Below are 21,836 nucleotides of genomic sequence, written 5' to 3' on the forward strand. Positions count from 1 at the left end.
GGAGAAAAACAGGATACCGGCCTAGATAGTTAAGGTGTACATCAAAGGAATGGTTTCGATGAGCCCAGGCTCTTACATCTTCCCATACATAGAGAAGTATTAAGTTCATTAACTTGAGATGTCTGGTTTTTCTTTAATTAACTAATCTTTTGCTGTTCTGACTACCTGTTTTTTGTTGCAAAAATTCATGTATATCCTGGCTACTCCCTTACCTCTTCAGAAGAGTCCCTCAGAACTATCTGAAAGGCCGCTTCCCAGGCTTAAGTCCTCAGTATGTCTGCCGAATAAAACATAATTCTCAGCTTTTAGGTTGTGCATTTTTTTCAGTCCACACATGCATGAACAAAGCAAGAATCAGAAGCATTAAATCTTAGGTTAAATCTTCAAGCCATCACTTATGTAGTCTCCAATACACGTGGCTCAAACAGCAGACAGACAAGTTATGGGATTCTGCTGGGGCATAATTGGCTTATCTTAACCTATTTATTCATTATCAGATACGTACTGGCCACCTGCTATGAGCAAGCAATAACAAAGTTCCTAGGGGACAACAAGGTTGGCCTATTGGAGAAAGAGAAGAAATAAGCCTGTGTGGCTGTGAGGGGAGAATGTCAGAGAAGCAGGCAGGGGCCGGGAATAAGGTTAAAAGATTTCAAAGCTCTTTTTGGCTGTCCCCAGGAATGTGTTTCTTAGAAGAAATGCTAGCAGTGCCTAATTTGGAAGAGATTTACCAATTTAGGGAGGGAAGTTTGATCATTCAGTAGTACTATTCATTTTGTCCTGAAATCACCTGCAGCCAAAAAAAACAAAACACAACTCGATTGTCCTAATTTTCTTTAAGGAATCAAACTCCTTCAGAGCCCCTTAAATTCCAGTCATGTCCTTGAGTTTTCATGTTTTCACTGGAACCTGTTGATTAGGAAATGTATATGTAAATATACATACGTTGCTCCATCTGCCTGGATGATCGAGGCTGCTGCCAGCATGCTGCTTCTTCCTGACAGCTGGAAACACTCCGCTTTGCCTCCTGCTTAGCCGTGTGAGAAGGAGGACTCAAGTGTCCTGAGTGATGATAAAACAGCCTTCAAGGGGGCCTCCTTACAATAGAAGAGCCACGCCCTGGGAAAGAGTTTGTCCCTAAGCAGAAGGGAAGTTTATCAGGAGGAACTCCCACTGAGGGGTAGTTTTGCCATGTGAATTTCATTGCTCTTTCAGAAACTACAGGCAGTTGGACCATGCCTGAGTCTACTCTGCTCAAGTCCCTTGACCCTTTGAACACCTAAGGCTATGCCTATTCAATTTTTCAACAGATGTTCGTTGCACATAAACTAGGGACACTATCATGAGTAAAATCAGAGGTGGTCCCTGCTCTTTGGGAACTGACAGCCTATGGGAAGACAGATCCTATTCAAAAAGTCACACACAGGGTAGATAATTAAAAACTGAGGAGTGTGCTAGAAAATGATTCTCTGAGAGCTTGGAACAAAGGAATCCGATCTCATCAGAGGTCAGAGAAGAATCCCCTGAAGAAGTGACACTAGCAGCAGCAGGCATTGCTTGAGGGCTTATTATGTTTCTGTCCTGAGCCAGAGACAGAAACATAATCGAATGCTGCTTAGAAGGAATTTATAGACCTGTTGAAAAAGTAAGATGTTCCTACAAATAAACCATCTGAAAGAGACAGTGTGGCATCAAGTGCTAAATGGATTAGCACTAGATAATAAAAGCTTAAGGAGTTAAAGATGAAAAGTGAGTGGTAGCAGAGGGTGGGCAATACCTTGTGGATGGGGTGAGATTTGAGCCAGGCCAGGAGGATGAATAAGCCTTGGACAGTGAAGGAAAGGTGTTAATCTGGTCATGGAACTCAGAAATCTTCAATGGTGCCCTGCTGTCTTAGCAGTAAAAAAAAAAAAAAAAAATCCAATTTCTTGACCCTCCATGATCTGCTCCCAGCCTATCTTCCCAAGTTTACCTTTTAAGACCCCTCCACTCTCTTGGAAATACAGTAACATTCTACCTTTTATATTATAGTTACTCCTTCCTTACAAGTTTATGAGCAACTTGAGAGATGGCATCATGTACTAGTCACCTGTATTTGTAGCCCCTTATTCCTTAGGGTAACACCTTTTGTATAGAAGAGACAGTAAATGTTTGTTTAATGGGATGGGAGGGGGGACAAAACTGTTGTGTTGTAGTATATGACCACATTGGTTAATGTGGGACTTGGGGGTGAGGGCTCAGGAGGTGTGGCTGCCCCTTTTCCAACAGCACTCTCTTCCTTGGAGACATCACTGACTTTTAAATTTAAAACTTTTAAAAAGTTTTAAATACCATCTTCACACTGGTGACTCCAAATTGATATTTCCAGCTCTAAATGCTCTCTTCCAGACCTGTGGATCTAACACCTCCCTACTTGCCATCACCATTTGGCCAGGCACCTCTAAAAGGCATCTCAAAATTAATATATCTGAAACAGAATTTTTGATTCCCTAACCTGATAACAAAAGCATACATCAGTTTCTACCTCCACCATCTTCTCTCAGTAAATGGCACCACCATCTAGTCATTTGCTCAAGACAAAAATCAGTTTCATCCTGGACTCAATTTACCTTACTCTCAGTGTCCAATAGATCAGCAAGTTCTCTTGTTTTGCTTCAAAAACCATATATCTAATCCATCCACTACTCTCTTCCTCCATTGATGTCATCCTGTTTCAAGACACCATCATCTCTTGCTTGTACTATTTGATGTTCCCCACTATTGTCCCCAGGTGATCCATTCTCAGCAGTGCAACCAGAGTGAACTTTCAAAAGCATGTCATCTCCTGCTTATGTTCTATAGTGTCTCCTGTCACTAGAAGAAAATTCTAGAAGAAAATCCATACTCCCCACCATAGCCTATAAGACTCCCTATGAGCTGCTCCTTCCTGTGTCCACACTCATCACCTACCACCCACCTCACTATACCTCCCAGCCACCCTGACCTCCTTGCTGTTCCCCAAACACACCAAGCTTGCTCCCACCTCAAAACCTTTGGTCTTGTTCTTCCCTCTGCCTAGAATATCTTCCCCCAGATGTTCCCTTCACTGGTTTCTTCTTGGCATTCAGATCTCAGCTAAGCTGTCACCATTTCAGAGGGGCCCCCCTGACCATGCAACAGTAGGTGCCCCCAGGGTTGGGGTTAGAGTCAGGGCTAAATAACTCTAATAATAACTGTTAATTTTACCATAGTACTTGTCACTATTTGTCTTAGTCCACTGGGGCTACTGTAACAGAATACCATCGACTGGGTGGATTAAAAAACGGAAATTTCTCTCTCACAGTTCAAGAGGCTGGGAAGTCCAAGATCAAGGTGCCAGCAGATTTGGTGTATGGTGAGAACCAGCATCCTGGCTTGCAGATGGCTGTCTTCTTGCTGTGTCCTCACGTGGTGGAAAAGGGTGAGAGAGCTCTCCAGGGTCTCTTTTATAAGGGCACTAATCTCATTCATGAGGGCCCACCCCCATGACCTAATCACCTCCCAAAGACCCCCACCCCCTAATACTGTAACACTGGGGATTAGATTTCAGCATATGAATTTGGGGGAACACAAATTCAGTCTATCACTCTATTAGATATTGGTTATTTATTATTTATTTACTTGTTTATTATATTATTTCCCCCACCTACAATATCAGCTACATGAAAATAGGGACATTACTTTATTTCCTATTATATTATCAGCAACTAAACAGAGCTTGGCACCTCTAAATTGACAATCACTAAATATTTGTTGCATCACTGATATAGATGGATGGGTGAATACTGGTTAATTATGTAAACTTAAAGAAATAATTTAGAATCTTTGCCTCAATTTACCTCCTTCCTTGATGTAGACGGAAGGTAATATACTACTTATCTTTTCTGGAACACAAAGGATGTGGTTAAGATAAATGAGAAGGCTGAAGGCTTTACCACTTATTATGAGAAAAATATTGGAGTGTATGGGCAAGGAGCCATTTGAAAGTGGTGGTGACAGGCTAATGGAGAAGAAATTCATTTGTTTTATTACCCGTGAACCTCCTGGATACTGAGTAAGATGGAGGAAAATGAAATGTACCCATGTGTAATATAAAAATTCATAAATACAGCTTTTGTTAATTCAAAGTAGAGTAATGCTTTGTTTTTCTGGCATCAATAGGTATTTTGCTAAGTGTTTTGTTTTTTTCAGATAGTTAATGTTCCCGTTGTAAGAAGATTTTTTTCAATTTGACTGTTTTAATGGAAATAGTTTTCAAATGAATTTCAGTGCCACTTTCTCTGGCAGCACACTGAGCAGAGCCTTTTGTCAATAACTTGGAATATCATTACAAGCTTACATTACATACTTGGGTATAAAATAGTGATAAACTCTGAAATCACAGATGTGTAGAACTTTTATACTTCCTGAGATCTTTTATGTATATTGCATAGGTTTTTTTTTTTTTTTCTCTTCTTTCATTTATTTAATCAACAAGTAAGACACACAGTACCTGCAGGCTGGCCACTAAGAACTCTGCCCAGAGTGATAAACAAGAGAAATGTGATTCCTGCCCTCTTGGAGCCCACAGTCTGCTGGGAAAGATTACAGTGACCAAGGAAGTACAAGTGCGACAAGAATCTCAAAGGCCTACCCTGGGGCTTGGGAAGCACCTCCCCAAGGAAATGGCCTTTAAGCTGATTCCTACAAATTGCTCAGGGGAAGAATGTTCCAGGCAGATGGAAAAGCATGTTCAGAGGGTGTGAATGGTGAGACAAAGGTGCATTTGAGCAGAAAAATTAAGACCAGCAAGTCTCCTGATGATGCTGTAGTGTCAGGGAACCAGACTGCAGACCCCTCCTCCCATAAGCCCAGGCTAGGAATCTGAGACTTCATTCTAAAAACAAATTAAATGCTTCTTTTAAAGAGGGGAGTAACACGATCAGCATTACCCTTCAAAATATGTGTTAGAAGAAAACCACTAAACCTATGCTTTCACACATATTTTTGGTTTAAATGAAGTTAAGATAAGTGATGCCACAGTTATCAACCTTCCACAAAGTATGGAATTGACAGGTGACGCTCAGGGCCATAGGGACAGTGCAAAAATCGAGAAGAGGATGTTCAAGTTTGGGAAAGTGTGGGTTTCAGAAAGGAGCCTCATTCTTGGAGGCCTCTTACAATATGGTGTATATAAGAGCCTGATTTAATTTGGTTTGACATTATCTGAAATACCCGCCATATACCCAAGAGCTAAAGGAAAAGTTTAAGTGGATGAACATGCACTGGGAGCAGATGCCTGAGTTCCAGGCCTGCCTTGGCCACTACCAGGATGGACCCTGGCCTTCAGCAAGTCTCTTCCCCCATGGACCTTAGCTTCCTCTCCTGCAGAATAAGGTGATGCCTGTGCAAGCCACTCCGCCTGGAAGGCTGAGATGCACATAGCTTAGCAGGCAGGAAGCTCAAAGGGGGGCTCCATCACCTACTCACCAAGTGACCTTGGACAGGTTACTTAACTTCTTTGAATATTGGTTTACCTATTTGTGAATGCCCACCTCACAGATGATTGTGAGAGCTAAAACGCCTGGCACAGACAACGCAGTCAGGAAATATTAGGATCACTCTGTAATTTTACAGCTTAATATCTGCTGGCTCACATATTAGCCCACTAAAGCAGGCAAAAGAATTTGGAAATGAATGTTTCCTTCAGGAAAAAAGTGGCCCCTTATGAATTAAGAACTCATTCCACATATTTCATTTTTCTGTATCCTTTTGAGACTTAGCAACATTTTGGGAAACATCTTCCACCATCCATCTGTCCAACATTTGTGCTCTGGAATATCTTTCCTCTAACAGCTTGGCCAGACTCTGTTTTGAATGTGTCCAGTGACACTGTCCCTAGCCTATCTATTCTGAGCATGTTATTAACCTGAGCTTGCATGTATCAGTATAAATTCTGCTAAGAGCCAACATTTCCTTACTTCCTGAGCATCCATGCGGAAATAAGCTTGCATGGTTTCTTTGTGGTCTCTTTGTAGACCCCAAGGGTATTAATAGCAAGTCATACACCCTCCATTTTTCTTATTTTTAAACAACTGGGTTTTAAATAAGTTTAATATATGCACATTGTTTAAAAATATGAACAGTATAGAAAGGTTTTAGGTTCAAAAATCTTTCCTTTGCTTCCCGCCCCCGATCCCTAGTTATACTCCCCATATATGAACAGTATTTTATACATTCTTCCAGAAATCTTTTCCCTCCCTTCCTCTCTTTCTATATATACTCTACATAATTGTCTTTATCTTACACAAATAAGACAATAACATCCCACCTTCCTGTCTCTATGTATTTTATATCATTGTATTTATTTTACACAAATGGGACTGTACTGTTCAGACCTTATGTCTTAGACGTTTGTCCATAGGAATACCTATAGATCTGCCTCCTTCCTTTGAGTGGCTTTCTGGCATCCTATTAATGGAATGTACCCTTTAACCAACCCCTGTTGTTGGACTTTTTAGATGTTTCCAATCTTTTTCTCTCACGAACAGTTTCCTAAAAAATATCTCTGGACATACTTCTTTGCACACTTGATAAACTTTATCTGTAAGATAAGTTCTTATAAGTTTTAAAACCCAGAAGAGCATCCTCCTGTGAGTTCACCAAGCCATCAGCCTGTCTCTGCTAACGTCAGACCTCCAAAAAGAGCTCCTTCCCAGGCTGGTGGCTGCCTTATTGGACAACACAGGTACAATCAATACTTTGAAAGATGTTATCAATCTTTACTGTGAAGACAGGTGATAATGTAGCAGAGTGCCTAACAAATATCCGAATATCTGACATACTGTAGTTACCTGTAAATGGTGGCTCTTAGTCATATTGCCTTTATGCTTGTGAACAACCGGTGAGGAATTTATCTCCAAGGCCCGAAGCTAAACATAACTAGAGTCAATGGGTTGGTATGATATTAGCAAATTTAGGTGGCACTATTTTTATGAAACAGCCATTTACTGAAGATGAATGTCCAATGGAACAGGAAAGTCCTTCTTAGGTAGTAAAGGAAAACCTATGAGGCATTATGCTTCAGTTTTAGAAATTTTCTCTGGCTGGATCTCCAAGAAGCCTTGACATTTTCAACAATAAAAATCAATTCATAGCTGGTAGGTATTAATCTTAGCATTTTGGGAAAAAGAATTGCCAATTTAAACAAAGTAGTGTTGATTTTGATCTTGAGAACATGAGAACATGATCAGGCATTTGGGTTCCATTCATTCATTCCTTCATTCAACAAATGTTTATTGAGCACCTGCTAGGTACAAGGCAGGGTTCTAGGTTACAGGGGATGCAATGTAAACCAAACAGATATGAGCCCAGCAATTAAATAGCCATGTGACCTTGGACAATCCTCTTGCCCTTCTTGGACTTTATCTTCCACACCTTTCAAAGAAGCTGGCTGAACTACATTGTCTCCAAGGATCCTCCCAGATGTATCATTCTGTGCCTCTCCTTAATGCATTCTTAATGGTGATCTCAATGCAGTGCTGCACTAATTGCATAGCACGTGGGGACACCACATAATCCTTCACAGGAGTACTGCCAAGTTTTGACCAATGGGTACTGTATTAGTTTCCTCAAGCTGCCACGACAAATTACCACAAATGTGGTGGCTTAAGACAACAGGAATTTATTCTCTCACAGTTCTGGAAACTCAAGTCTGAAATCAAGGTCATCAGGGCCATGCTGTCTCTGAAGGATCTATGGAAGAATCCTTCCTTGCTTCTCCCCAGCTTCTGGTGTTGCCAGCAATCCTCAGTGTTCCTGGGCTTGTAGCTGCATCACTGCAATCTCTGCCTCAGTCATCACATGGCCTTCTCCCTGAGGGTCTGTGTCTCTGTTTTCTCTTCTTATAAGTTCAACAGTCAGTGGAGTAGGGCTCAGCCTAATCTAGCATGAACTCAACTAGTTACACCTTCAAAAACTATTTCCAAATAAACTCACGTTCCTAAGGTTCCAAGTAGACATAAACTTTGGTGGGGGGGACACTGTTCAACCCAGTACAGATACTATTTCCTTTTGCTTCTACCAAGGGTATGGACTGTTACAGCAGTGTCCACCAGTGGACACTGAGCTGGGGAGGTCACCCAGCCTAGTGCAGAGGGGTGCTCTATGAGGAAGAGGTAGGCAGTACATCTGAGCATCAAGGCTGGCACAAAGAACGGAAACGTGTTTAATGGAACCTGTGAGACTGTGCCTTGCAGACAGGTACAACAGGACGAGCAAAGCCAGCTTGTGCGCCCAGGACGTTCCAGGCAGTAAACAGCAACATCGTGTTGGGCGTGACAGTGTAAAGGGAACGATAACTGAAAGCTTTCCTCCCAGTTATACCTGGGAGACTTTATAACAGAGCTGTAGGCATGATTACTTCTAATTAATTGTTGGTTTCTTTGGTACCGTTTTGAGTCATTTCTTCCCTTCTAGTTGAGCACCCAAAATGCAGGGATTTTAAAGGGTGGCCCACATGCAGGAAGGTCAACAGCTGGGCCTTGCAGAGCAGGGGTCAAGGGCTCTAGCTCTGGAGGCAATTCCAGGATGGAACCTCTGCTCTTCCCTCTTACTGGCTGTGTGTCTTTGGGAACATTAGTTCGTTTCTCAGAGCTCAGACTCCTTGGCTGTAAATTGGGGATAATAATAGAAACGTCTCATAGGATTGTGGTGAGGAGAAAATGTTATGTTGTGAGGAGAATAATTCATGTGCAACATTAAACAGTGCCAGGAGCATAAAAATGTGCTTAATGTATGTTGTTGCTATTAAAATATCTACTAATCTTTCCCTGAGCTGGAGGAGCTTTCCCAACAAAGATAGAAACATGTTGTTACTTCTCTCATATTAAAAAAAAAAAGACCTTTCTATACTGTATCTTCCTCCAACACCTTCCCTTTACAGCAAAATTTCATAAAGGAATTGTTGGTCCTGTGTCTCCAGTTCCTCTCCTCCCATTCCACAAACAGGCCTCTGCCCTTCTCCCAACCCCTCCACTGACACTGTTCTCAGTCGGTGTGGTCCCCCGTGACCTCAGTGCTGCTAAACCCGGAGGTCATTCTCAATCCTCACATTACTTGCCTGGTCAGCCGTTTGTGACAGTTGAGCAGCACCTTTCTCTTGAAACACTTTACCACTTGGGTTCTTGGGACACCACTGGCTCTTGGTTCTCTTCCTACTTCCTTCTGACATTGGAGCGCCCCTAGGTCTCCTCTGAACTTCTCTTTTCCATCTACGCTCCCTCCCTAAGTAATCTCAGCCAGCCTTTGTACCTTAAACACCATCACCGACAGCTCACACACTTAGATGTCCAGCCCGGACATCTCCCCTGAACCGAGTCAGCATCTCCATTTGAATCTCACATAGACATTTCCAAGTCAGCATGTTCAAAATCAGATTCCTGATCCCCCTCCACGGGGAAACCTCTTCCTCACTTCGTCTGCCCCACCTTAGCAAATGGAAACCGTGTCCTTCCAGCACATGGAAACCGCGTCCTTCCAGTTGCTCAGGGTAAAAACCTGAGAGTCATCCTGACTTTTCACTTTCTCTTACACCCTGTATCAAATCTATGAGAAAGTCTTGATAGTTCTACCTTCAGAATAGATCCAGAATCTGGATCTATTTCCTCCACTGCTGCTGCTCTGGTCTAAGCCCCCTTCATTCCTCGCCTGTATTACAGCAATACCCTCCCAACTCAGCCGTATTACATCAGTAGCCTCCCAGCTTAGCTTCCTGCATCTTCCCTTGACCCCCTGCAGCCTATTCTCGACCCAGAAGCCAGAGGGACCTCAGTCTTGGCTGCACATTAGAATCACCTGGAAAAGTTTCAGAAATGTCAATGCCCAGCCCATATCACTCTAATCAAATTAGAACCTCTGGGGGCAGGACCAGAGGGCACAAGTGTGGTTTTGTTCTTTTATGTCAGATCATGTCACTCCTCTGCCCCAAAACTTCTAATGGCTTCTCATCTCAGAGTAAAAGAGTTCCTGAGATGGCCCAGTTGGCCTCGCATCAGTGGTTCTCTCACTGCGACAGCATCTGGCTCAGCCGGAAGGCTTGTTCAAACACAGACTGCTGGAACCCGTGCGCAGAGTTTCTGACTCAGTAGGTCTGGGGCGGGGCCCTATGATTTGCATTTCTCGCAAGTTCCCAGGTGACGCTGATGCTGCTGGGCGGGGGAGGGGGGATGGGGAGGGGCCACACTTGGAGGCCCAGTACCTTGTGGGATCTGGTCCCACACCTCTCAGACAGCATCTCCTGCTGCTCTTCCCCCACTCAGTCTGTTCCAGCCAAACTGGCCACCTTGTTATTCCTAAAACGGCCAGGTGCTTTCTCACTTCAAGGCCTTTAATCCTTGATGTTGCATGTACCTGGATTCCCTCCCTCATCTCTCTCAAGTCCCTCTTAGATGTCACCATATCACTGAGGCTTTGTACCTTATTGAAAAGGGCTATCCTCCTCCCCCTCCCTAACCCTCCTCCCTGCTTTATTTTTCGTATAGTTCTTCTGAACATCCAACATACATTTACACATATATGCACGTATATTTTCTGTCTCCCACCCCCAACTCACACAAGAAAGCTTAAACCTTATGAGGGAGAGGACTTTGTTTTGTTCACTGATATGTCCAGGGTGTCTAGAACCGTGGCTGACACGCAGTAGGTCTCAATACATCTAAACGGAAAAAAAGGCAGAAAACCCGACCAGACAGGAGTGCCTTAGTTCTGTTGATAGCCACGAGGGGCCGCTGTGGCGCTGCAGAACGGACAGGAAGGCTCGCTGCTGCTCTGCCTCCCACAGCCAAGGGCTTAACACAGACCCTGGGAGGGAAATACCTGGGTGGCCAAGCAGGCCCAGCTGGGACATGGAAACATGTTTGTTATTGCCTCCTAAAGCCTCGTGCCCAACACCAAGCCAAGCTGCTCCTGTAGATCCGCCGCAGCCCATATCCAGTAAGCTTTTGGAAGGCGGCATATCAGGGTGAAAACATTTGAACAAGTCCCCAGTGGGGTTTGATGGATACCAGGTCCTGGGGAAAGGCTGAGGGGAAGGAGTGAACCTGGCCTGGTCCAGGTAGACACAGCTGAGAGGCAGAATTACACAGAGTGGGGTAGTCACTCCAAGTTTAAATCCAGAAGCCAAATTCTCAGAGGGGAGAGGTGAGCCTAGCTTGAATGTATCCCTCCCTGGATCTGGGATGTTCCAGGGCTCACTCTTTCCTCCTTCCTCATCAATATAGCCATCTATCTGTCCAGATGTACATGCATGCATATACCTGAAGGCTCTAAGAGAATTCGTTTGCATTCACCATGACATAGCATATAAAAGCTCTGGGCTTAGGAGTTAAAAAAAAAAAAGCTTTAGTTTCACCTCCAGCTGTGTGACTCAAGTCTTACCTTATCTGTGTTCCCTACCTCATGGATTAGTTGTGCTGAAATGTTAGTTGAAATATTGTGAAAGCTCCTTGTGAACCATCTAAACATCAAAATGTTTGTGTTTTTTTTGCGTGTGGATGGGGCTGCTTTCACATATGGCACTTGAATCCAGCAGGGATTTATCAGAAGATCCCACCCAGCGTAGAATCCGAGTGAACCACAGATTTATTTATGTGTTGGTTTGCATACAATTTAAGGACAATATTAATAATAATAATAGCTAAAAATTATGTAGCATTTGCCTCAGGCCAGTAAACCCATTACACACTTCATCTCATTTAATCCTTACAACAAATCTAAGAGGTATGAACTATCCTAATCCTCCAGTATATAGATGAGGAAACTAAGGCTCAGAGAGGTTAAGTAACTTGCCCTAAATGACAGGCTTGTAAATGAGATTTGGGCTCAGGCTGTCTGCCCCCTCCCCCTCCTACACCAGAGCCTGTTCGGTGACCTGAAGGGACAGTGAAATCATCCTGGTGGACCAGCCTTGGACCTTAGACCTGGTGTGCATCCCAGCTCTGCTACTTCTCAGCTGTATAAACTTGGGCAAATGATTTATCTGCCCTAAGCTGCTGTTTCTTCCTCTGTAAAATGAAGATAATATTTTCCTTGAAGGGTCGTTGTGAGGATTAAATGGGATAACACGTAAAGCACCCAGCCAGTCCCTGTGAGAGTAGATGTCCATTAAACATTACTCCGCCCCTGACTCCTCATTAAAGATGAAAAAGCAAAGCACTGAGAAGCTAAATGGCTTAGCTGACATTTTCCAGTGTGTTTTCCCAGACTTTGTGGTCAGTCCCTGGGCCATCTCCAGGTAAGGTTTTCTCTTTGCTGCAGTTAGTAGTCAAGGATCTTGACTTTTCTCAGTTCCCTCTTAGCCAAGGTGGGACCCTGGCAGATAGGGCCCATCAGAAGCCTTTGCCCAGCCACCCTTCCCTCTTACTGGCCCTTCTTTTCTGCCCTCTCCCCATAGCTTGAAAAGAAGACTAGGACAAGGAGAAGTTAAAAGCTCCCTTGGTCATCAAGAGAATTAAGGTGAGGAGAAGGGATAACGTGGAGGGGAGAGATTCGTGGTTTGGGTCATGCCCGCACTCCAGTCAAGAGCCTCTTAGCTCTAAGCCACCCACTTAGGCACAGCAAGATTCACTTAGTCACGCCATCTAGAATCGCATTTAGTATTAAAGCTGAAAGACCGCAGAGATTATTTCATTTTCAGCCAAGCTTCATGCCTGGTAGATGAGCCATCACAGGGTGACTAACTTTCCTGGCGTCCCACATTAGCAGTCTCCCCAGCCACCCAGGGTCCGAGTTCCCTGGCCTCTTTGCCTTTTACCACTTTGACTCCCATGACCTCGCCATTCTCTGTGGATTCATTGCCCTGGAGCTTTGCGTGGTCAAGGCTGCAGTGATAGACTTTACCCCTCTAGTGCCATCTTCTCCCCCAACACTCTTGCTTTGCTGAGCACCACTTAGTCAAAACCTTTTTTGCTGCCTCCTGGCTGCCCAGGACCCCACACTAAGGTAAACTCCTTTGGCAAAATCCCATGTCCTAAAGCTTCCCCTGTGCCCATTTCTCTATCACAACTTACCTTTCTTACGTCCCAGCCAACAGTCAAATTCAAAAGGAAATCTGGTATGTAATAAGTTCCACCATGTTTACGACTGATAATGAACTCAAATGGTTCTAAGGTTGTTTATTTTTAAAACTGGACTCCTAGAGGAATGAAATGTTTACCCAAAGAGGTAAGGCCTTTAGGGTAGAATTCTGGGAATTCTGATGCAGAAAATTCTCCCCAGCATGCCTCCAAGTGTCCAGTGGAGACAGCTCCAAGCACTGACCCCATGTGATACTAGCCTTGAGTTAGAGGTATGTGTGGTTTCAAGCATTAGCCTGATGATGGTCTGGTCTCTTTTCTGAATCTAAGAAATTCCTTGGTCTTCTTATCATAGCAAATCTAAAGTCGTTTATCATCTCCATTTCCTTGGAGCACTCTTTTAACCTCTCTTTTTCACCCAGTGCCTGCAGTCAGAGAGTTAAGGGAAACGGGGGTCTGTCAGGGGAGGGTGCCAGCTGGTCTTTGACTACTTCTTGTAGCAGCTCTAGAGGCCCCCCTTTCCAAAAATCTCAAGCACCAAACCCCAAATGCCTTATTTCCACAGGACTCGACCTCTTTCCCAAAATGCTTCCTAAGATCAATGTAAGTGCTCATTGTAATGGTTAGAATGGTGGTGCTGCCAGCTGTAGTAGATTTCCTCTCCATGTCATCATGATTCATGGTGGTCCTGAGGGATGCAGAGAGCACAGTGGCCAGGAGCTGGGATGACCACACATCCCTGTTTCTGCCTGCTATCCTGGCGTAATTATTAATAGGGCCAAAGTGTCCTGGGTTGAACGATAAACTCTATTAAGATCATGGGCTTGGGAGTGAGTTTGACCTGAATTCAAAGCCTACCCTTGCCTCTTAGTAGATGAGTGACCTTGGACAAGTTTCGTAAAGTCTATGAACCTCAGTTTCCAAATCTGCAGAAAGAGGATGTTATTAGCCCCCACCCCCCACCACCACACCCCCCGTTGGTAAGGTCATTTGGCAGGACTGGCTTTGCGCTGTGCCGAGCACATGCTAAGAGTGCAACCTGAGTTAGCTCTGATTCTAGAATTATAGAGCATCCATGTACATCCTCCTCATTTGCAGACTCACCGCAGAGAGGACGTAGACTCCAGTGAGGAATATTTTGCACTGGAAAAACTTGCAACCAGACAGACTAGCATTCAAATCCCAGCTGCACTATTTCTAGTTCTGTGACCCTGGGCAATTGAAACAAACTTTTTGAGCCTCACCTTACCCATCTGTGCAATGGGGATAAAAATCTCAGGGTTGTTGAAAGGAGAAAATGAGATAAAGGTATTGGAAAGCACTGTGCCCTGTGTACTAGTAAATGCTGCTGCTTATTATTACATTTGGGGGAAATGAGGCACAGAGAGGTAGGAAGAACTGCCCACGTACACAACTAGGGTTGTGAGAGAGGGGGCGTGTCCGGCTCTGTGCACTTTCCACTCTATCTTATGGTCTCTGAGGACTATATTCTCCCTCCTCCCCAGGTTACAATCATGCCCTAAGCCATCAGCATCATTTCCAATGCTGTATTAATCCTTCACAAGCTCTCCCCTCCCTTATCATGGAGGTTCGAAACAGGAAATGGAAGCCTCATGATGACATGCAGCTGGCCCTGGGATTTCTGAATTAGAACCAAATTTCATGTTTGTGGAATAGATGTCAGTCTGCTGGCTGTGTGACATTGGGCAAATAACTATACCACGCTGAGCTGCAATTTCCTCCTGTGTAAAAAAAAATGACACCCCTTGCAGGGTAGGCGACAAACTAAAGTCATTCTGACTCCCAAATCTCTGCTTTTTTTTTTTTTTTTGCGGTACGCGGGCCTCTCACTGCTGTGGCCTCTCCCATTGTGGAGCACAGGCTCCAGACGCGCAGGCTCAGCGGCCATGGCTCACGGGCCTAGCCGCTCCGCGGCATGTGGGATCCTCCCAGACCGGGGCACGAACCCGCATCGGCAGGCGGACTCTCAACCACTGCACCACCAGGAAAGCCCTAAACCTCTGCTTTTAACTTTGATCCTAGCTCAAGTTCAGTGGCTGTCCAGTCCCCTGGCCGTTTGGGGAGCAGTTAAGATGATGGCAGGTAGTAAGAAAAAACCTACATTTCAGGTGTATGAGGATGACTTCAAAAATTGAGATTTGGGCTATGATATGAGATAGAATGCTACCTTGTGTGGATAGATATTTTATTCAAAATCGTCCAAAAGCAGTTGGCCTGTTTTTTGGTTTTTGTTTTTAACATCTTTATTGGAGTATAATTGCTTTACAATGCTGTGTTAGTTTCTGCTTTATAACAAAGTGAATCAGCTATACATATACATATATCCCCATATCTCCTCCCTCTTGTGTCTCCCTTCCACCCTCCCTATCCCACCCCTCTAGGTAGTCACAAAGCACCGAGCTGATCTCCCTGTGCTATGCGGCTGCTTCCCACTAGCTATATATTTTACATTTGGTAGTGTATATGTGTCCTTGCCACTCTCTCACTTCGTCCCAGCTTACCCTTCTCCCACCCCGTGTCCTCAAGTCCATTCTCTATGTCTGCGTCTTTATTCCTGTCCTGCCCCTAGATTCTTCAGAACCATTTTTTTTTTAGATTCCATATATATGTGTTAGCATACGGTATTTGTTTTTCTCTTTCTGACTTACTTCACTCTGTATGACAGACTCTAGGTCCATCCACCTCACTATAAATAACTCAATTCTGTTTTTTACAGCTGAGTAATATTCCATTGTATATATGTGCCACATCTTCTTTACCCATTCATCTGTCGATGGACACTTAGGTTGCTTCCATTGTCCTGGCTATTGTAAATAGTGCTGCAATGAACATTGTGGTACATGACTCTTTGAATTATGCTTTTCTCCAGGTATATGCCCAGTAGTGGGATTGCTGGGTCGTATGGTAGTTCTATTTTTAGTTTTGTAAGGAACCTCCATACTGTTCTCCATAGCGGCTGTATCAATTTACATTCCCACCAGCAGTGCAAGAGGGTTCCCTTTTCGCCACACCCTCTCCAGCATTTTTTGTTTGTGGATGTTTTGATGATGGCCATTCTGACTGGTGTGAGGTGATACGTCATTGTAGTTTTGATTTGCATTTCTCTAATGATTAGTGATGTTGAGCATCCTTTCATGTGTTTGTTGGCAATCTGTATATCTTCTTTGGAGAAATGTCTGTTTAGGTCTTCTGCCCATTTTTGGATTGCGTTGTTTGTTTTATTAATATTGAGCTGCATGAGCTGCTTGTATGTTTTGGAGATTAATCCTTTGTCAGTTGCTTCGTTTGCAAATACTTTCTCCCATTCTGAGGGTTGTCTTTTCGTCTTGTTTATGTTTTCCTTTGCTGTGCAAAAGATTTTAAGTTTCATTAGGTCCCATTTGTTTATTTTTGCTTTTATTTCCATTTCTCTAGGAGGTGGGTCAAAAAGGATATTGCTGTGATTTATGTCATACAGCATTCTGCCTATGTTTTCCTCTAAGAGTATTATAGTTTCTGGCCTTACATTTAGGTCTTTAATCCATTTTGAGTTTATTTTTGTGTATGGTGTTAGGGAATGTTCTAATTTCATTCTTTTACATGTAGCTCTCCAGTTTTCCCAGCACCACTTATTGAAGAGGCTGTCTTTTCTCTATTGTATATTCTTGCCTCCTTTATCAAAAATAAGGTGACCATATGTGTATGGGTTTATCTTTGGGCTTTCTATCCTGTTCCGTTGATCTATATTTCTGTTTTTGTGCCAGTACCATACTGTCTTGATTACTGTAGCTTTGTAGTATAGTCTGAAGTCGAGGAGCCTGATTCCTCCAGCTCTGTTTTTCTTTCTCAAGATTGCTTTGGCTCTTCGGGGTCTTTTGTGTTTGCATACGAATTGTGAAATTTTTTGTTCTAGTTCTGTGAAAAATGCCAGTGATAGTTTGATAGGGATTGCATTGCATCTGTAGATTGCTTTGGGTAGTATAGTCATTTTCACAGTGTTGATTCTTCCAATCCAAGAACATGGTATATCACTCCATCTGTTTGTATCATCTTTAATTTCTTTCATCATTGTCTTATAGTTTTCTGCATACAGGTCTTTTTGTCTCCTTAGGTAGGTTCATTCCTAGGTATTTTATTCTTTTTGTTGCATTGGTAAAAGGGAGTGTTTCCTTGATTTCTCTTTCAGATTTTTCATCTTTAGTGTATAGGAATGCAAGAGATTTCTGTGCATTAATTTTGTATCCTGCTACTTTACCAAATTCATTGATTAGATCTAGTAGTTTTCTGGTAGCATCTTTAGGATTCTCTATGTACAGTATCATGTCACCTGCAAACAGTGACAACTTCACTTCTTCTTTTCTAATTTGGATTCCTTTTATTTCTTTTTCTTCTCTGATTGCTGTGGTTAAAAATTCCAAAACTGTGTTGAATAACAGTGGTGAGAGTGGACAACCTTGTCTTGTTCCTGATCTTAGAGGAAATGCTTTCAGTTTTTCACCATTGAGAGTGATGTTGGCTCTGGGTTTGTCATATATGGCCTTTATTATGTTGAGGTAAGTTCCCTCTATGCCTTCTTTCTGGAGGGTTTTTTATCATAAATGGGTGTTGAATTTTGTCGAATGTTATTCTGCATCTATTGAGATGATCCTATAGATTTTCTACTTCGATTTGTTAATATGGTTTATCACATTGATTGATTTGTGTATATTGAAGAATCCTTGCTCCTGGGATAAACCCCACTTGATCATGGTGTATGATCCTTTTAATGTGCTGTTGGATTCTGTTTGCTAGTATTTTGTTGAGGATTTTTGCATCTATGTTCATCAATGATATTGGCCTGTGGTTTTCTTTGTGACATCTTTGTCTGGTTTTGGTATCAGGGTGATGGTGGCCTTGTAGAAGGAGTTTGGGAGCATTCCTCCCTCTGCTATATTTTGGGAGAGTTTGAGAAGGATAGGTGTTAGCTCTTCTCTGAATGTTTGATAGAATTCACCTGTGAATCCATCTGGTCCTGGGCTTTTGTTTGTTGAAAGATTTTTAATCACAGTTTCAATTTCAGTGCTTGTGATAGGACTGTTCATATTTTCTATTTCTTCCTGGTTCAGTCTCGGAAGGTTGTGCATTTGTAAGAATTTGTCCATTTCTTCCAGGTTGTCCATTTTATTGGCATAGAGTTGCTTGTAGTAATCTCTCATGATCCTTTGTATTTCTGCAGTGTCAGTTGTTACTTCTCCGTTTTCGTTTCTAATTCTATTGATATGAGTCCTCTCCCTTTTTTCTTGATGAATCTGGCTAATGGTTTATCAATTTTGTTTATCTTCTCAAAGAACCAGCTTTTAGTTTTATTGATCTTTGCTATTGTTTCCTTCATTTATTTTTCATTTATTTCTCATCTGATCTTTATGATTTCTTTCCTTCTGCTAACTTTGGGGGTTTTGTGTTCTTCTTTCTCTAATTGCTTTAGGTGTAAGGTTAGGTTGTTTATTTTTTAAGATGTTTCTTGTTTCTTGAGGTAGGATTGTATTTCTATAAACTTCCCTCTTAGAACTGCTTTTGCTGCATCCCATAAGATTTGGGTTGTCGTGTTTTCATTGTCATTTACTTCTAGGTATTTTTTGATTTCCTCTTGATTTCTTCAGTGATCTCTTGGTTATTCAGTAGTGTATTGTTTAGCCTCCATGTGTTTGTATTTTTTACAGATTTTTCCTGTAATTGATATCTAGTCTCATAGCATTGTGGTCAGAAAAGATACTTGATACGATTTCAATTTTCTTAAATTTACTAAGGCTAGATTTGTGACCCAAGATACGATCTATCCTGGAGAATGTTTCATGAGCAGTTGAGAAGAAAGTGTATTCTGTTGGTTTTGGGATGGAATGTCCTATAAATATCAATCAAGTCCTTCTTGTTTAATGTATCATTTAAAGCTTGTGTTTCCTTATTTATTTTCATTTTGGATGATCTGTCCATTGGTGAAAGTGGGGTGTTAAAGTCCCCTACTATGATTGTGTTACTGTCAGTTTCCCCTTTTATGGCTCTTAGCATTTGCCTTATGTATTGAGGTGCTCCTATGTTGGGTGCATAAATATTTACAATTGTTATATCTTCTTCTTGGATTGATCCCTTGATCATTATGTAGTGTCCTTCTTTGTCTCTTGTAATAATAGTCTTTATTTTGAAGTCTATTTTGTCTGATGTGAGAATTGCTACTCCAGCTTTCTTTTGATTTCCATTTGCATGGAATAAGTTGACCTGTTTTTGTTTTCCATACCTATGAGCCTCTAGCAGAACCTGTATAGCCTGCTGACTATTTTTGTAAATAGAGTTCTATTGGAGCACAGCCATGCCCATTTGTTTATGTACTACCTATGGCTGCTTTTTCTCTGCTGTGCCAGAGATGAGTGGTTGCAACAGAGACCACACAGACTGTAGAGGCAAAGTATTTACTATGTAAACCTTTACAAATAAAGTTTGTAATCCTGCTAGACAGTAAATACCACTTAAGTTTTAATAATGATAATTACAGTAATACCTGCTGCTATCACGTGCTTGCTCTGTGCCAAGTAGTGTTCTAAGGCTTTATATATACTGTCTAATTTAATACTTGCAACAATCCCATGGCACACACATACTTTTATTCCCGTTTTATGAGTGAGGAAACTGAGGCAGAAAGAGATTAAGTAACTTGCTCAAGGCAAATGACAATTGGAGTTCTAACCTAGGTAAAGTATTAGACTTCCTTAGAAACTTTCACACCCATTTTCTTTCCTGATACACTTAGTCACTCATCATATGAGAGAGGATTTTAAGTGGTCCACAGCACATTAAAAAACATCCTGTCCTGCGAATTCCCTGGCGGTCCAGTGGTTAGGACCCTGCGCTTTCACTGCCAAGGCCCCGGGTTTAATCCCTGGTCAGGGAACTAAGATCCTGCAAGCCACGGTGCGGCGCAACCAAAAAAAAAAAAAAAGAGTCCTCTCCTATTTAAAAGGTATTCCCTTTTAAATTCTCTTTAACATTGTGACTCTCCCTTTTAAAAGAAAGAATGAGTGGTCTCTTCACATATAGCGGTAACTTGCTAAAATTTGTATTGCTTTGTTTCATAGCATTTATTTTTATGGTTGCCTTTTATTTGTGGCAAACGATCCTTGCTTTCCCTTTGCACCAGTTTCCTTTCAAAATTAATTTATTTAGGAGTAAAAAGTAAAGTCAGTTCAATTATTAAAGAAACAATGTTAATAAATGTACAGATGGTGTGTAGATATGACAAAAATCATGACAACAGCACAGAAATGAATGACAGCGCCCAGAGCGCTGGCCCCTGTCCCAGCCAGCAGTAGTTTGGTTTGTGGCTGTGGACACACCAGTGTTCCTTCTCCACCCCCTGAGCCTCAGGTTCCTTATCTTCTGAGAGAAGGAGTTGAATTAAATTATCTCTAATGTTCTATGGCATGCCAGTTTATTCTTCCTGGCCTGGAATTCACCATACCTTCACTTGAGCCAAGATTAAATTAGACTTGTTAGAGCTCCATCCTTTCAAGCGCTGTAAACACAGAGGACTCGATGGCACTCCTTACGTCTCTCCCTGTTAGAGTGAGCCCGTTAATCCCCATCTAGATTCTTGCAGAAAAGGGAGAGACAACAAATGCATATGGTACAGAATTCAATTTGTGCTTCTGGCCTAGAAATTAAACAGATCCAGGTTCGTCCAGGGCATTTACCAGGAGAAAGAGAAAGCCCTCGACATTACCTCGTTCATAGTTATTCCACCTGGGCCCAGCAGGCCTGGCCTGATGGGCTTTCTCACCCTCTGGAGGGCCCTGTGTCTCCTTACCCAGAGACAGCCATGGTCACAAAGCTCACAATGGCTGGAAGGAAAAGAGTAGGATTTCTATTAGAAAATACAAGATGCAGCACTTCAAATGGGCTCCAAGTCTATATGAAAAATATCCTGGTCAGTAGTGGCAAGAGTGGCAAGACCCATTCTTCTTCCCTTTAAGGAGACTTAGGGGTGGAGGGGCACCCGGGATGGGCCAGGGACAATAACCTATTTACAGCACACTGCTATATTTAGTACTTTAACACACCCCTCCTCCCTCCCGCAACATCAGTTCTGAGAGGTAAGAGTGATCACCAGTGTCGTCATCATCATCATCGTTTATCATTCATTTTATTACAGTATATTTTGTATAGATGGAGAAATTAAGACTCAGAAAGGTTGCAATCCCCTCTAACTTCAGTATAGTCCTAATCGGTATAGGTGTTATCACTCCCTATTTTATATTTAAGGAACTTGAGATTGAGGGTAAGTGACAGAGTCAGGTTTTGAACCCAGGTCAATTCTCTTCAAGTCTTTTCCCTGCGCTTCCTCTCATGCAGGCCTCGGGAAACTTTGAATTATGGCCTTCTAGCCCTTAGCAGGAGAGAGGGAGGGAGAGGGAGAAGCAGGCAGGCTGGATTCCAGTGGAGATGATAGTAAGAGAGGGCAAGGGGGTTTCCCCCTCCGTCACATCTTCATAAGGGCACCGGCCCCACCCAACAACACTGTCATTTTTCATTCCTCATGTATGTCAAAAATTCCTACACGGTCAGTACAATGCACACTTCCCCCCAGCCACTCATGCAGATTTGAAACCATCTATCAATCCTTCCCAATGATAGCTGACGGAGGTATCTGTGGCCAAAAGCCACATGAGTCCCTCCTCCAACTGCCAGCAAGGAGCAGGTTAAGAGCCATGTTGTCTGTCTTGACTAAAGTTCTTTCCC

This window comes from Monodon monoceros, unplaced genomic scaffold (genome assembly GCF_005190385.1).
Source record: "Monodon monoceros isolate NGI ecotype Baffin Bay Population unplaced genomic scaffold, NGI_Narwhal_1 Super_Scaffold_12, whole genome shotgun sequence".
NCBI classification, from domain to species: domain Eukaryota; kingdom Metazoa; phylum Chordata; class Mammalia; order Artiodactyla; family Monodontidae; genus Monodon; species Monodon monoceros.